Raw genomic sequence first — 14,051 nt, forward strand, 5'->3', positions numbered from 1 at the left:
ACGACCGGTAGTCAAGATGGCGTCTACAAGTAACCAATCAACGACCGGTAGTCAAGATGGCGTCGACAAGTAACCAATCAACGACCGGTAGTCAAGATGGCGTCGACAAGTAACCAATCAACGACCGGTAGTCAAGATGGCGTCGACAAGTAACCAATCAACGACCGGTAGTCAAGATGGCGTCGACAAGTGACCAATCAATGACCGGTAGTCAAGATGGCGTCGACAAGTAACCAATCAACGACCGGTAGTCAAGATGGCGTCTACATGTAGGTAGTCAAGATGGCGTCTACAAGTAACCAATCAACGACCGGTAGTCAAGATGGCGTCGACAAGTAACCAATCAACGACCGGTAGTCAAGATGGCGTCGACAAGTAACCAATCAACGACCGGTAGTCAAGATGGCGTCTACAAGTAACCAATCAACGACCGGTAGTCAAGATGGCGTCTACATGTAGGTAGTCAAGATGGCGTCTACAAGTAACCAATCAACGACCGGTAGTCAAGATGGCGTCGACAAGTAACCAATCAACGACCGGTAGTCAAGATGGCGTCTACAAGTAACCAATCATGACCGGTAGTCAAGATGGCGTCTACATGTAACCAATCAACGACCGGTAGTCAAGATGGCGTCGACAAGTAACCAATCAACGACCGGTAGTCAAGATGGCGTCGACAAGTAACCAATCATGACCGGTAGTCAAGATGGCGTCTACATGTAACCAATCAACGACCGGTAGTCAAGATGGCGTCTACATGTAACCAATCAACGACCGGTAGTCAAGATGGCGTCTACATGTAGGTAGTCAAGATGGCGTCTACAAGTAACCAATCAACGACCGGTAGTCAAGATGGCGTCTACATGTAACCAATCAACGACCGGTAGTCAAGATGGCGTCTACATGTAACCAATCAACGACCGGTAGTCAAGATGGCGTCTACAAGTAACCAATCAACGACCGGTAGTCAAGATGGCGTCTACAAGTAACCAATCAACGACCGGTAGTCAAGATGGCGTCTACAAGTAACCAATCAACGACCGGTAGTCAAGATGGCGTCTACATGTAACCAATCAACGACCGGTAGTCAAGATGGCGTCTACATGTAACCAATCAACGACCGGTAGTCAAGATGGCGTCTACAAGTAACCAATCAACGACCGGTAGTCAAGATGGCGTCTACAAGTAACCAATCAACGACCGGTAGTCAATGTCATCTTTTATTCTCACTGTTTGATGTATTGTTGCAGATACAAACCAAAACACTCCCAGATATCTTCATCATCATCATCAAACCTGGTCGTTTTAACATATACCCTCCCAGACACACAATACCTCTTCATCATCATCATCAAACCTGGTCGTTTTAACATATACCCCACCCAGACACACAATACATCTCTTCATCATCAAACCTGGTTGTTTTAACATATACCCTCCCAGACACACAATACATCTCTTCATCATCATCATCATCAAACCTGGTCATTTTAACATATACCCCTCCCAGACACACAATACATATCTTCATCATCATCATCAAACCTGGTCGTTTTAACATATACCCCTCCCAGACACACAATACATATCTTCATCACCATCATCATCATCAAACCAGGTCGTTTTAACATATACCCTCCCAGACACACAATACATATCTTCATCATCATCATCAAACCAGGTCGTTTTAACATATACCCTCCCAGACACACAATACATCTCTTCATCATCATCATCAAACCTGGTCGCTTTAACATATACCCCTCCCAGACACACAATACCTCTTCATCATCATCATCATCAAAACCTGGTCGTTTTAACATATACCCCTCCCAGACACACAATACATCTCTTCATCATCATCAAACCAGGTCGCTTTAACATATACCCTCCCAGACACACAATACATCTCTTCATCATCAAACCAGGTCGTTTTAACATATACCCTCCCAGACACACAATACATCTCTTCATCATCAAACCAGGTCGTTTTAACATATACCCTCCCAGACACACAATACCTCTTCATCATCATCATCATCATCAAACCTGGTCGTTTTAACATATACCCCTCCCAGACACACAATACATATCTTCATCATCATCATCAAACCTGGTCGTTTTAACATATACCCCTCCCAGACACACAATACATATCTTCATCACCATCATCATCATCAAACCAGGTCGTTTTAACATATACCCTCCCAGACACACAATACATCTCTTCATCATCATCATCAAACCTGGTCGTTTTAACATATACCCTCCCAGACACACAATACCTCTTCATCATCATCATCATCATCATCAAACCTGGTCGTTTTAACATATACCCCTCCCAGACACACAATACCTCTTCATCATCATCATCATCATCAAACCTGGTCGCTTTAACATATACCCCTCCCAGACACACAATACATCTCTTCATCATCAAACCAGGTCGCTTTTAACATATACCCCTCCCAGACACACAATACATCTCTTCATCATCAAACCTGGTTGTTTTAACATATACCCCTCCCAGACACACAATACATCTCTTCATCATCATCATCAAACCTGGTCGTTTTAACATATACCCTCCCAGACACACAATACCTCTTCATCATCATCATCAAACCTGGTCGTTTTAACATATACCCTCCCAGACACACAATACATCTCATCATCATCATCATCATCATCATCATCAAACCTGGTCGTTTTAACATATACCCCTCCCAGACACACAATACATCTCATCATCATCATCATCAAACCAGGTCGTTTTAACATATACCCCTCCCAGACACACAATACATCTCTTCATCATCAAACCAGGTCGTTTTAACATATACCCCACCCAGACACACAATACATCATCATCATCATCAAACCTGGTCGTTTTAACATATACCCCTCCCAGACACACAATACATCTCTTCATCATCATCATCATCAAACCAGGTCGTTTTAACATATACCCCTCCCAGACACACAATACCTCTTCATCATCATCATCAAACCTGGTCGCTTTAACATATACCCCACCCAGACACACAATACATCTCTTCATCATCAAACCTGGTTGTTTTAACATATACCCTCCCAGACACACAATACATCTCTTCATCATCATCATCATCAAACCTGGTCATTTTAACATATACCCTCCCAGACACACAATACATATCTTCATCATCATCATCAAACCTGGTCGTTTTAACATATACCCTCCCAGACACACAATACATATCTTCATCACCATCATCATCATCAAACCAGGTCGTTTTAACATATACCCCTCCCAGACACACAATACATATCTTCATCATCATCATCAAACCAGGTCGTTTTAACATATACCCCTCCCAGACACACAATACATCTCTTCATCATCATCATCAAACCTGGTCGCTTTAACATATACCCCTCCCAGACACACAATACCTCTTCATCATCATCATCATCATCAAACCTGGTCGCTTTAATATACCCCTCCCAGACACACAATACATCTCTTCATCATCATCAAACCAGGTCGTTTTAACATATACCCTCCCAGACACACAATACATCTCTTCATCATCAAACCAGGTCGTTTTAACATATACCCTCCCAGACACACAATACATCTCTTCATCATCAAACCTGGTCGTTTTAACATATACCCCTCCCAGACACACAATACATCTCTTCATCATCATCATCAAACCTGGTCGTTTTAACATATACCCCTCCCAGACACACAATACATCTCTTCATCATCATCATCAAACCTGGTCGCTTTTAACATATACCCTCCCAGACACACAATACATATCTTCATCATCATCATCAAACCTGGTCGTTTTAACATATACCCCTCCCAGACACACAATACATATCTTCATCACCATCATCATCATCAAACCAGGTCGTTTTAACATATACCCTCCCAGACACACAATACATCTCTTCATCATCATCATCAAACCTGGTCGTTTTAACATATACCCCTCCCAGACACACAATACCTCTTCATCATCATCATCATCATCATCAAACCTGGTCGTTTTAACATATACCCTCCCAGACACACAATACATCTCTTCATCATCATCATCATCAAACCAGGTCGTTTTAACATATACCCCTCCCAGACACACAATACATCTCTTCATCATCAAACCAGGTCGTTTTAACATATACCCTCCCAGACACACAATACATCTCTTCATCATCAAACCTGGTTGTTTTAACATATACCCTCCCAGACACACAATACATCTCTTCATCATCATCATCAAACCTGGTCGTTTTAACATATACCCTCCCAGACACACAATACCTCTTCATCATCATCATCAAACCTGGTCGCTTTTAACATATACCCCTCCCAGACACACAATACATGTCATCATCATCATCATCATCATCAAACCTGGTCGTTTTAACATATACCCCTCCCAGACACACAATACATCTCATCATCATCAAACCAGGTCGTTTTAACATATACCCTCCCAGACACACAATACATCTCTTCATCATCAAACCAGGTCGCTTTAACATATACCCCACCCAGACACACAATACATCATCATCATCAAACCTGGTCGTTTTAACATATACCCTCCCAGACACACAATACATCTCTTCATCATCATCATCAAACCTGGTCGTTTTAACATATACCCCTCCCAGACACACAATACATATCTTCATCATCATCATCAAACCTGGTCGTTTTAACATATACCCCTCCCAGACACACAATACATATCTTCATCACCATCATCATCATCAAACCAGGTCGTTTTAACATATACCCTCCCAGACACACAATACATCTCTTCATCATCATCATCAAACCTGGTCGTTTTAACATATACCCTCCCAGACACACAATACCTCTTCATCATCATCATCATCATCATCAAACCTGGTCGTTTTAACATATACCCTCCCAGACACACAATACATCTCTTCATCATCATCATCATCAAACCAGGTCGCTTTAACATATACCCCTCCCAGACACACAATACATCTCTTCATCATCAAACCAGGTCGTTTTAACATATACCCTCCCAGACACACAATACATCTCTTCATCATCAAACCTGGTTGTTTTAACATATACCCTCCCAGACACACAATACATCTCTTCATCATCATCATCAAACCTGGTCGTTTTAACATATACCCTCCCAGACACACAATACCTCTTCATCATCATCATCAAACCTGGTCGTTTTAACATATACCCCTCCCAGACACACAATACATGTCATCATCATCATCATCATCATCAAACCTGGTCGTTTTAACATATACCCTCCCAGACACACAATACATCTCATCATCATCAAACCAGGTCGTTTTAACATATACCCCTCCCAGACACACAATACATCTCTTCATCATCAAACCAGGTCGTTTTAACATATACCCCACCCAGACACACAATACATCATCATCATCATCAAAACCTGGTCGTTTTAACATATACCCCTCCCAGACACACAATACATCTCTTCATCATGCTTTCTAAATACACTAACAATCAAATTAAACTACTTACTATAATATTTCACTTTTTTTTATATAATCATACTTAGTGACAGTACATAATTGGCCCCATTTCATATGACAGATGACATTTTCTGGCCAGGGTCTTCTGAGGCGCAGACACCATTCAAAACGTCTACTGACTCATTACAACTTCAGCTTTACGCATCGGGTGAATTCGTCCCTCTGTGACCAAAAAGAAAGTGATCTCATTTAAATTCGACGAGATCATTTAGTATTGTTTCATATCGAGAGCTCGACATTCGGCATGATAATATTAGTGAGATGAGCCTGTCTGCTGTCATCGCTAGAGTCGCATTTCATATGCCGTAATGTCAGCAGAGCTGGAAGGTTCACAACCAGGGGGTCCGTGGTCTGGATAGGACAGGACATGTGATGTGTTGCTCCCCTATGCAAAATGGAAGTGTCAGATTTGACATACTGCATTTCAGACGCGAGCGGAGAATGGTATGCGAAGCGGGACAACCGGAGCTGTCACCGAGTGTACAGCAATTGATGTTGCGCCGTTCACAGAGCGCTCTGTACCCGACAGAGTATGGAGCGTCGTCCTTCCGGTAGCGCTCACATCAAGTCATCTATTTGTGTGCCCCTTGCTTTAGCTCCTGTTCACTAAATAGTTTCACACAGAAACTGATCAAACACTCAGGTGCCAAATCCAAAGGTGACTTACAAAGATGAGGACCAAGAGAGGGGGTGTGGTGACGTGACCTCCACAACTAAAGAATCACCTGCGGAATCTGAAAAGACACGGAATCCTGGAAGCAATGACGGTGTACTTACCACGCCCACGTGCTAACAGAAGGGAACGATGTGGGTAGAAAACGATAGCAACGAAGTGTGTCATTGTAGCAAAGTATTTATAAAACAAAAAATCTGATCTATTCAAAGTTACCTTCATCAATAATGTTCTATTATCTATACAAAAGGCCATCATTGATTTTGGCCCAATAGGCCTGACATATTCCCACGTTCAAGGAGCTTTCTGCTTTGATTGGGTTATTCTAAAACAACTCTGTATCTCCGGCCAGTGTGCCAAGAGTGGCCAAACGGGTGTTTAGCGTCCCCAGTGGCTCTGCCAGCACAGAGAGGACATTTTCCGGTGTTGTACGGTTCTCCAGGCACCGTCCCATGAACCCGAAGCCCCAGACTCGTGTTTCTTAAAAATGAATTCAAAAGGCACTGTAGACTGAGCCTAACGAGGCATTTTTTTCCGTTTAATTTATCTTTCATTCCAAAGTAAGTCACAGCCTATATGCGTATTTTTATTTATTTAGACTATAATGATTTAATACAACGAAATGTTTCAATGCCGCGCGCTTTTATGTGCCTACCAGCATATTGTGTCACACTCGCAAATTCTTCACAATGTATTTCTTTGTAGGCTATATAGCTTTCAAATAACACAGCCGAAATAATTCACTTTTGCTCCTTCTTAGACTTCCTGTTTGGCTCCTGTCCTATTTAGAGTGTTAATATGCTGTTTAATATGACATGTAGCCGATGAGCAGGATTTCCGACCGACTGCTCAATCGATCTCAACGACACAAAACATATTGATTGAACCAGTCCAGAACCGTTTAAAATGCCCTTAAAATACAAATCTAATAACTACTCATTCCTATATAATTCCTATGTTAAATAACACTGTGAGAACAATATTTATTTGTGAACAAACGTTACATTTTGTCACTATAATAAGGTTGGTTTGCAACTTGAAAATCGTTGTGGATGTCCGTTGCCGACCAAGTCGACTACAAAACCCACAATGCAATGCGCTCGATGGGCTGGCAAGCAAGCGTAGCTTCACCCAATAATACCAAAGTCAATATCAGCGTGTCAAGTAGCAAGCTAGCTGTAAAAATCACCTTATTAACAAATTGCACGATCAATTTAGGAGTCTTACAATCAAAACTGCAGATTGATGTTCCTCAGAGTGGAGTCTGACATTCAACATCGGCACCTGCAACTCAACCCCTAGACTGAAGGGGCAAACAGGAGAAATGTGTTGGACCCTCCTGTTAAATTAAACATTTGTAGAAGTAGGAATATCGCTAAAATATGATCAATGAGAAGACAACCTCCCGCGTTGACGTCGACCAGTATTGAAATCAGAAATACACGATAGAATTTTTCGCGATTTAAAACTCGTGTTCCCATTAACTTCCAGTCTAGTGACAGGTGCTTTATCGCAATGCTACGTCAAACCGTATGGATTTCTGCCTGCTTTTATGGCAATAGCTCGGAGATTAAACATGAAATGACCCCCCAGGAAACGAACATCGCTCAAAGATGCACAAAAACAATATAACATTAAAAATGGGTGAATCTTTAATTTAACATTTTAAGAGGGAAGGATCACATAATTCCATCCATGTCATCGGAAGGATCAGCCAATTAATTATACTCGTGTAAACATTCCATCACTGCGCAGAGGGCAGTAAATCACCAACCTTGGCGTTATACCTGTTCCCGACAACACCCTCCAGGGGGCAGTAAGCACCCATTCAGTTTGTTTACCAACTCATAGAAGTAGTAGAAGAAGAAAAATGGGACTACTTCAAAATTGAGATGGCCTCAATGCCACTGCCCATGCGCTCACTGATGCCACAATGGGACCGATACAATGAGGCGACGTCTATGGTGGACCTCACTGAATCCTTTCTTGTCTATGGTGGAGCTCACTGAATCCTTTCTTGTCTATGGTGGACCTTACTGAATCCTTTATCGTCTATGGTGGACCTCACTGAATCCTTTCTTGTCTATGGTGGAGCTCACTGAATCCTTTCTTGTCTATGGTGGACCTTACTGAATCCTTTATCGTCTATGGTGGACCGCACTGAATCCTTTCTCGTCTACGGTGGATCTTACTGAATCCTTTATCGTCTATGGTGGACCTCACTGAATCCTTTCTCGTCTACGGTGGAGCTCACTGAATCCTTTCTTGTCTATGGTGGACCTTACTGAATCCTTTATCGTCTATGGTGGACCTCACTGAATCCTTTCTCGTCTACGGTGGACCTTACTGAATCCTTTATCGTCTATGGTGGACCGCACTGAATCCTTTCTCGTCTACGGTGGACCGCACTGAATCCTTTATCGTCTACGGTGGACCTCACTGAATCCTTTATCGTCTATGGTGGACCTTACTGAATCCTTTATCGTCTATGGTGGACCTCACTGAATCCTTTCTCGTCTACGGTGGACCTTACTGAATCCTTTATCGTCTATGGTGGACCTTACTGAATCCTTTCTCGTCTACGGTGGACCTTACTGAATCCTTTATCGTCTATGGTGGACCTCACTGAATCCTTTCTCGTCTATGGTGGACCTTACTGAATCCTTTATCGTCTATGGTGGACCTTACTGAATCCTTTCTCGTCTATGGTGGACCTTACTGAATCCTTTATCGTCTATGGTGGACCTTACTGAATCCTTTATCGTCTATGGTGGACCTTACTGAATCCTTTCTCGTCTACGGTGGACCTTACTGAATCCTTTATCGTCTATGGTGGACCTTACTGAATCCTTTATCGTCTATGGTGGACCTCACTGAATCCTTTATCGTCTATGGTGGACCTTACTGAATCCTTTCTTGTCTATGGTGGACCTTACTGAATCCTTTATCGTCTATGGTGGACCGCACTGAATCCTTTATCGTCTATGGTGGACCGCACTGAATCCTTTCTCGTCTACGGTGGACCGCACTGAATCCTTTCTCGTCTACGGTGGACCGCACTGAATCCTTTATCGTCTATGGTGGACCGCACTGAATCCTTTCTCGTCTACGGTGGACCGCACTGAATCCTTTCTCGTCTACGGTGGACCGCACTGAATCCTTTCTCGTCTACGGTGGACCGCACTGAATCCTTTCTCGTCTACGGTGGACCTCACTGAATCCTTTATCGTCTACGGTGGACCTTACTGAATCCTTTATCGTCTATGGTGGACCTTACTGAATCCTTTATCGTCTATGGTGGACCTTACTGAATCCTTTATCGTCTATGGTGGACCTTACTGAATCCTTTATCGTCTATGGTGGACCGCACTGAATCCTTTCTCGTCTATGGTGGACCGCACTGAATCCTTTCTCGTCTATGGTGGACCTCACTGAATCCTTTCTCGTCTATGGTGGATCTTACTGAATCCTTTATCGTCTATGGTGGACCGCACTGAATCCTTTATCGTCTATGGTGGACCTTACTGAATCCTTTATCGTCTACGGTGGACCTTACTGAATCCTTTCTCGTCTATGGTGGACCTCACTGAATCCTTTCTCGTCTATGGTGGACCTCACTGAATCCTTTCTCGTCTATGGTGGACCTCACTGAATCCTTTCTCGTCTACGGTGGACCTTACTGAATCCTTTCTCGTCTATGGTGGACCTCACTGAATCCTTTCTCGTCTATGGTGGACCTTACTGAATCCTTTCTCGTCTATGGTGGACCTCACTGAATCCTTTATCGTCTATGGTGGACCTTACTGAATCCTTTCTCGTCTATGGTGGACCTCACTGAATCCTTTCTCGTCTATGGTGGACCTTACTGAATCCTTTCTCGTCTATGGTGGACCTCACTGAATCCTTTCTCGTCTATGGTGGACCTTACTGAATCCTTTCTCGTCTATGGTGGACCTCACTGAATCCTTTCTCGTCTACGGTGGACCTTACTGAATCCTTTCTCGTCTATGGTGGACCTCACTGAATCCTTTCTCGTCTATGGTGGACCTTACTGAATCCTTTCTCGTCTATGGTGGACCTCACTGAATCCTTTCTCGTCTATGGTGGACCTTACTGAATCCTTTCTCGTCTACGGTGGACCTCACTGAATCCTTTCTCGTCTATGGATGTGAATGAAGGAGGCAAGGAAATTAGGCTGTCCAAGACTGTTAGGATGTGGCCAAGTTTCAAAATGGCACCCGCCCCCAAACGACCCCCCACCCACCCTGCAAACGAATCCCCGCCCCTCCCCAAACTATCCCCAACCACTCCCCCAAACTATCCCCCACACTGCTACATTCTCTAAAGCACAACTCACACATATATACACAATATACGGTAGAAACTCCATTCTCCACAGTATACTCTATTCTCCACAGTATACTCTATTCTCCACAGTATACTCCATTCTCCACAGTATACTCTATTCTCCACAGTATACTCTATTCTCCACAGTATACTCTATTCTCCACAGTATACTCTATTCTCCATAGTATACTATATTCTCCATAGTATACTCTATTCTCCATAGTATACTCTATTCTCCATAGTATACTCCATTCTCCATAGTATACTCTATTCTCCATAGTATACTCCATTCTCCATAGTATACTCTATTCTCCATAGTATACTCTATTCTCCATAGTATACTCTATTCTCCATAGTATACTCCATTCTCCATAGTATACTCCATTCTCCACAGTATACTCTATTCTTGTAATATTTGCGAGTGAGAAAAGGGGAGGGAAACGGAGAGAGAGGGAAAGATGAGCTACATATGAGTTAGAGAGGATTGAGACCAGAAAGAAAAAGAAAGTTAGGAGAGAGAAAGAAAGAGAGATAGATATATGTTTTGGAGGGGTACTGTGCAGTATTTTATCTGAGGTTGCTGGTATAATACAGTCTACACTTCTGTCCTATCAACCCCTTCTCCAGCTCTCGTCTCCTCAGCTAGGAGAAGGAGCTAGGGACTGAAATGGAAAATGGCCCACATCCTGGACTCTATGCACAACGCACTTGTGGACATCTGGATTTGATAGGTGTAAGCAATATGGTAATAGCTTCCACCTTGCCCTCTGATAGGCGAGGTGGAAGTTTCACCATATTGCTAACACCAATCAAATCCTCTCGATCTCCAAACCCAACAATAGGGCTCCGTTTGGGCCTCTCTCTTCTCGCCTATAAGAGAAGAGCCCAGGGAAGGGACTTCTTTTATAAGCCCGCGTATCCATTTAATTTTTTGGAACTCAGTCGGGCTCACAACTTACTGTTGCTAGGTAGAATAGTAGAATACACACAGCGAAGTCAGTTGTGCATCAGCAGTTTTTTCTTGTTATGTCAGTCACTGACAGTCACCCGATTGGCCCATGTCAGCTACATGTTTTTAGATTGGTTACTTGGTCTAATTATGTTAATTAGTCTAGCCAGCTATCTAAACTGGTAGGAATCATGGTCTAATTATGTTAATTAGTCTAGCCAGCTATCTAAACTGGTAGGAATCATGGTCTAATTATGTTAATTAGTCTAGCCAGCTATCTGAACTGGTAGGAATCATGGTCTAATTATGTTAATTAGTCTAGCCAGCTATCTGAACTGGTAGGAATCATGGTCTAATTATGTTAATTAGTCTTATGTTAATTAGTCTAGCCAGCTATCTGAACTGGTAGGAATCATGGTCTAATTATGTTAATTAGTCTAGCCAGCTATCTGAACTGGTAGGAATCATGGTCTAATTATGTTAATTAGTCTAGCCAGCTATCTGAACTGGTAGGAAGCATGGTCTAATTATGTTAATTAGTCTAGCCAGTTATCTAAACTGGTAGGAATCATGGTCTAATTATGTTAATTAGTCTAGGCAGCTATATAAACTGGTAGGAATCATGGTCTAATCATGGGCTCCCATTGATTTGGTTTGTCACTCTCATTCAGATATCATATTAAAAACGGCAAACATTTCTCTCCACCCACATGGCAAAATGTGTAGAATTGCAGGAAATGAGTTATAAAATGGCTAAATCTTCACTCCGCCCACGAGCCACCGCTGCCCCTCGTGATGAGTTCAGATTGTTGGTGGCTCCCACCCCCAATCAAAGTTGCCCATCCCAGGGCCTAGGGGCTGAAATGGGTTGTGTCCTCAGCAGAGGTAACAGATTTAGTGTCGGGACTAGTAGTGTTGTTGTGGACGGGGCTACTCTGTGCTGCCGGGGTCATAGGGGCAAAGGTCGGGGTTGTAGGGGTCACTGGAAGGTCAGGGGTCACCGCAGCTGACGATAATGTCTCTGTGTTCACATTTCTGCCCTCCAGAGTGGCCTCGTCCTGCAAAACACACACACACACACACACACACACGTTTATTCAGATGAGGGTAGAGGACGTTGTGGAGTTTGTCAGTCAGGGTGTGTGTGTGTGTGTGTGTGTGTGTGTTGGGGGGGGGGGGCCTACCGTAACCCAGGGGTGTGAGAGAACCTCCTCTGCTGAATAACGAATGTCCGCGTTCACCTGCAGCATCTGACCAATCAGCATCTAGGAAAGACGTCATGTGACAGTCAGTATGCAACGCAGAAGCTATGTTTTCAAGGGCAATTACTGGACTGCGAATATTTGTATTCCAATACACTACGTGTGATACCATCTATCTACTGTTATACCATCTATCTAATGTTATACCATCTATCTACTGTCATACCAGCTATCATCTGTTATACCATCTATCTAATGTTATACCATCTATCTACTGTTATACCATCTATCTACTGTTATACCATCTATCTACCTACTGTTATACCATCTAATGTTATGCCATCTATCTACTGTTATACCATCTATCTAATGTTATACCATCTAACTACTGTTATACCATCTATCTACTGTTATACCATCTATCTACCTACTGTTATACCATCTAATGTTATGCCATCTATCTACTGTTATACCATCTATCTACTGTTATACCATCTAATGTTATACCATCTAACTACTGTTATACCATCTATCTACTGTTATACCATCTAATGTTATACCATCTAACTACTGTTATACCATCTATCTACTGTTATACCATCTATCTACTGTTATACCATCTATCTACTGTTATACCATCTATCTACTGTTATACCATCTATCTACTGTTATACCATCTATCTACTGTTATACCATCTATCAACTGTTATACCATCTATCTACTGTTATACCATCTATCTACTGTTATACCATCTATCTACTGTTATACCATCTATCTACTGTTATACCATCTATCTACTGTTATACCATCTATCTACTGTTATACCATCTATCTACTGTTATACCATCTATCTACTGTTATACCATCTATCAACTGTTATACCATCTATCTACTGTTATACCATCTATCTACTGTTATACCATCTATCTACTGTTATACCATCTATCAACTGTTATACCATCTATCTACTGTTATACCATCTATCTACTGTTATACCATCTATCTACTGTTATACCATCTATCTACTGTTATACCATCTATCTACTGTTATACCATCTATCTACTGTTATACCATCTATCAACTGTTATACCATCTATCTACTGTTATACCATCTGTCTACTGTTATACCATCTATCTACTGTTATACCATCTATCTACTGTTATACCATCTATCTACTGTTATGCCATCTATCTACTGTTATGCCATCTATCTACTGTTATACCATCCATCTACTGTTATACCATCTATCTACTGTTATACCATCTGTTATACCATCTATCTACTGTTATACCATCCATCTACTGTTATACCATCT

At 42.2% G+C, this 14,051-nt stretch overlaps 2 long non-coding RNA genes and 1 pseudogene across 52 annotated transcripts; all 3 read right to left on the reverse strand.

Moving 5' to 3' along the window:
* Positions 1-1,401: 1,401 nt before the first annotated feature.
* LOC127915609 (uncharacterized) lies at positions 1,402-4,023 on the reverse strand. Of its 2 annotated transcripts, XR_008091431.1 has the most exons (4): positions 3,962-4,023; positions 3,637-3,764; positions 3,090-3,135; positions 1,402-1,436 (listed from the first exon to the last, which is right to left on the reverse strand). It is a non-coding gene; the product is annotated as an uncharacterized LOC127915609 (long non-coding RNA). The 2 variants fall into 2 exon arrangements; XR_008091432.1 differs by lacking the exon at positions 3,090-3,135 and having other exon boundaries at positions 1,436-1,481.
* A 4,172-nt stretch (positions 4,024-8,195) lies between these two features.
* On the reverse strand, positions 8,196-10,467 carry LOC127916374 (uncharacterized). 50 transcript variants are annotated; one of them, XR_008094788.1, is made up of 6 exons: positions 9,632-10,467; positions 9,291-9,569; positions 8,640-9,166; positions 8,516-8,577; positions 8,454-8,484; positions 8,196-8,236 (listed from the first exon to the last, which is right to left on the reverse strand). It is a non-coding gene; the product is annotated as an uncharacterized LOC127916374 (long non-coding RNA). The 50 variants fall into 50 exon arrangements; XR_008094803.1 differs by having other exon boundaries at positions 8,212-8,298; positions 8,671-9,166; XR_008094784.1 differs by having other exon boundaries at positions 8,212-8,329; positions 8,361-8,484; positions 8,671-9,166.
* A 151-nt stretch (positions 10,468-10,618) lies between these two features.
* Positions 10,619-14,051, reverse strand: part of LOC127915552 (serine/threonine-protein kinase DCLK2-like) — a 63,201-nt pseudogene continuing 59,768 nt past the window's right edge.

This window comes from Oncorhynchus keta, chromosome 35 (assembly GCF_023373465.1).
Source record: "Oncorhynchus keta strain PuntledgeMale-10-30-2019 chromosome 35, Oket_V2, whole genome shotgun sequence".
In the NCBI taxonomy this organism is placed as follows: domain Eukaryota; kingdom Metazoa; phylum Chordata; class Actinopteri; order Salmoniformes; family Salmonidae; genus Oncorhynchus; species Oncorhynchus keta.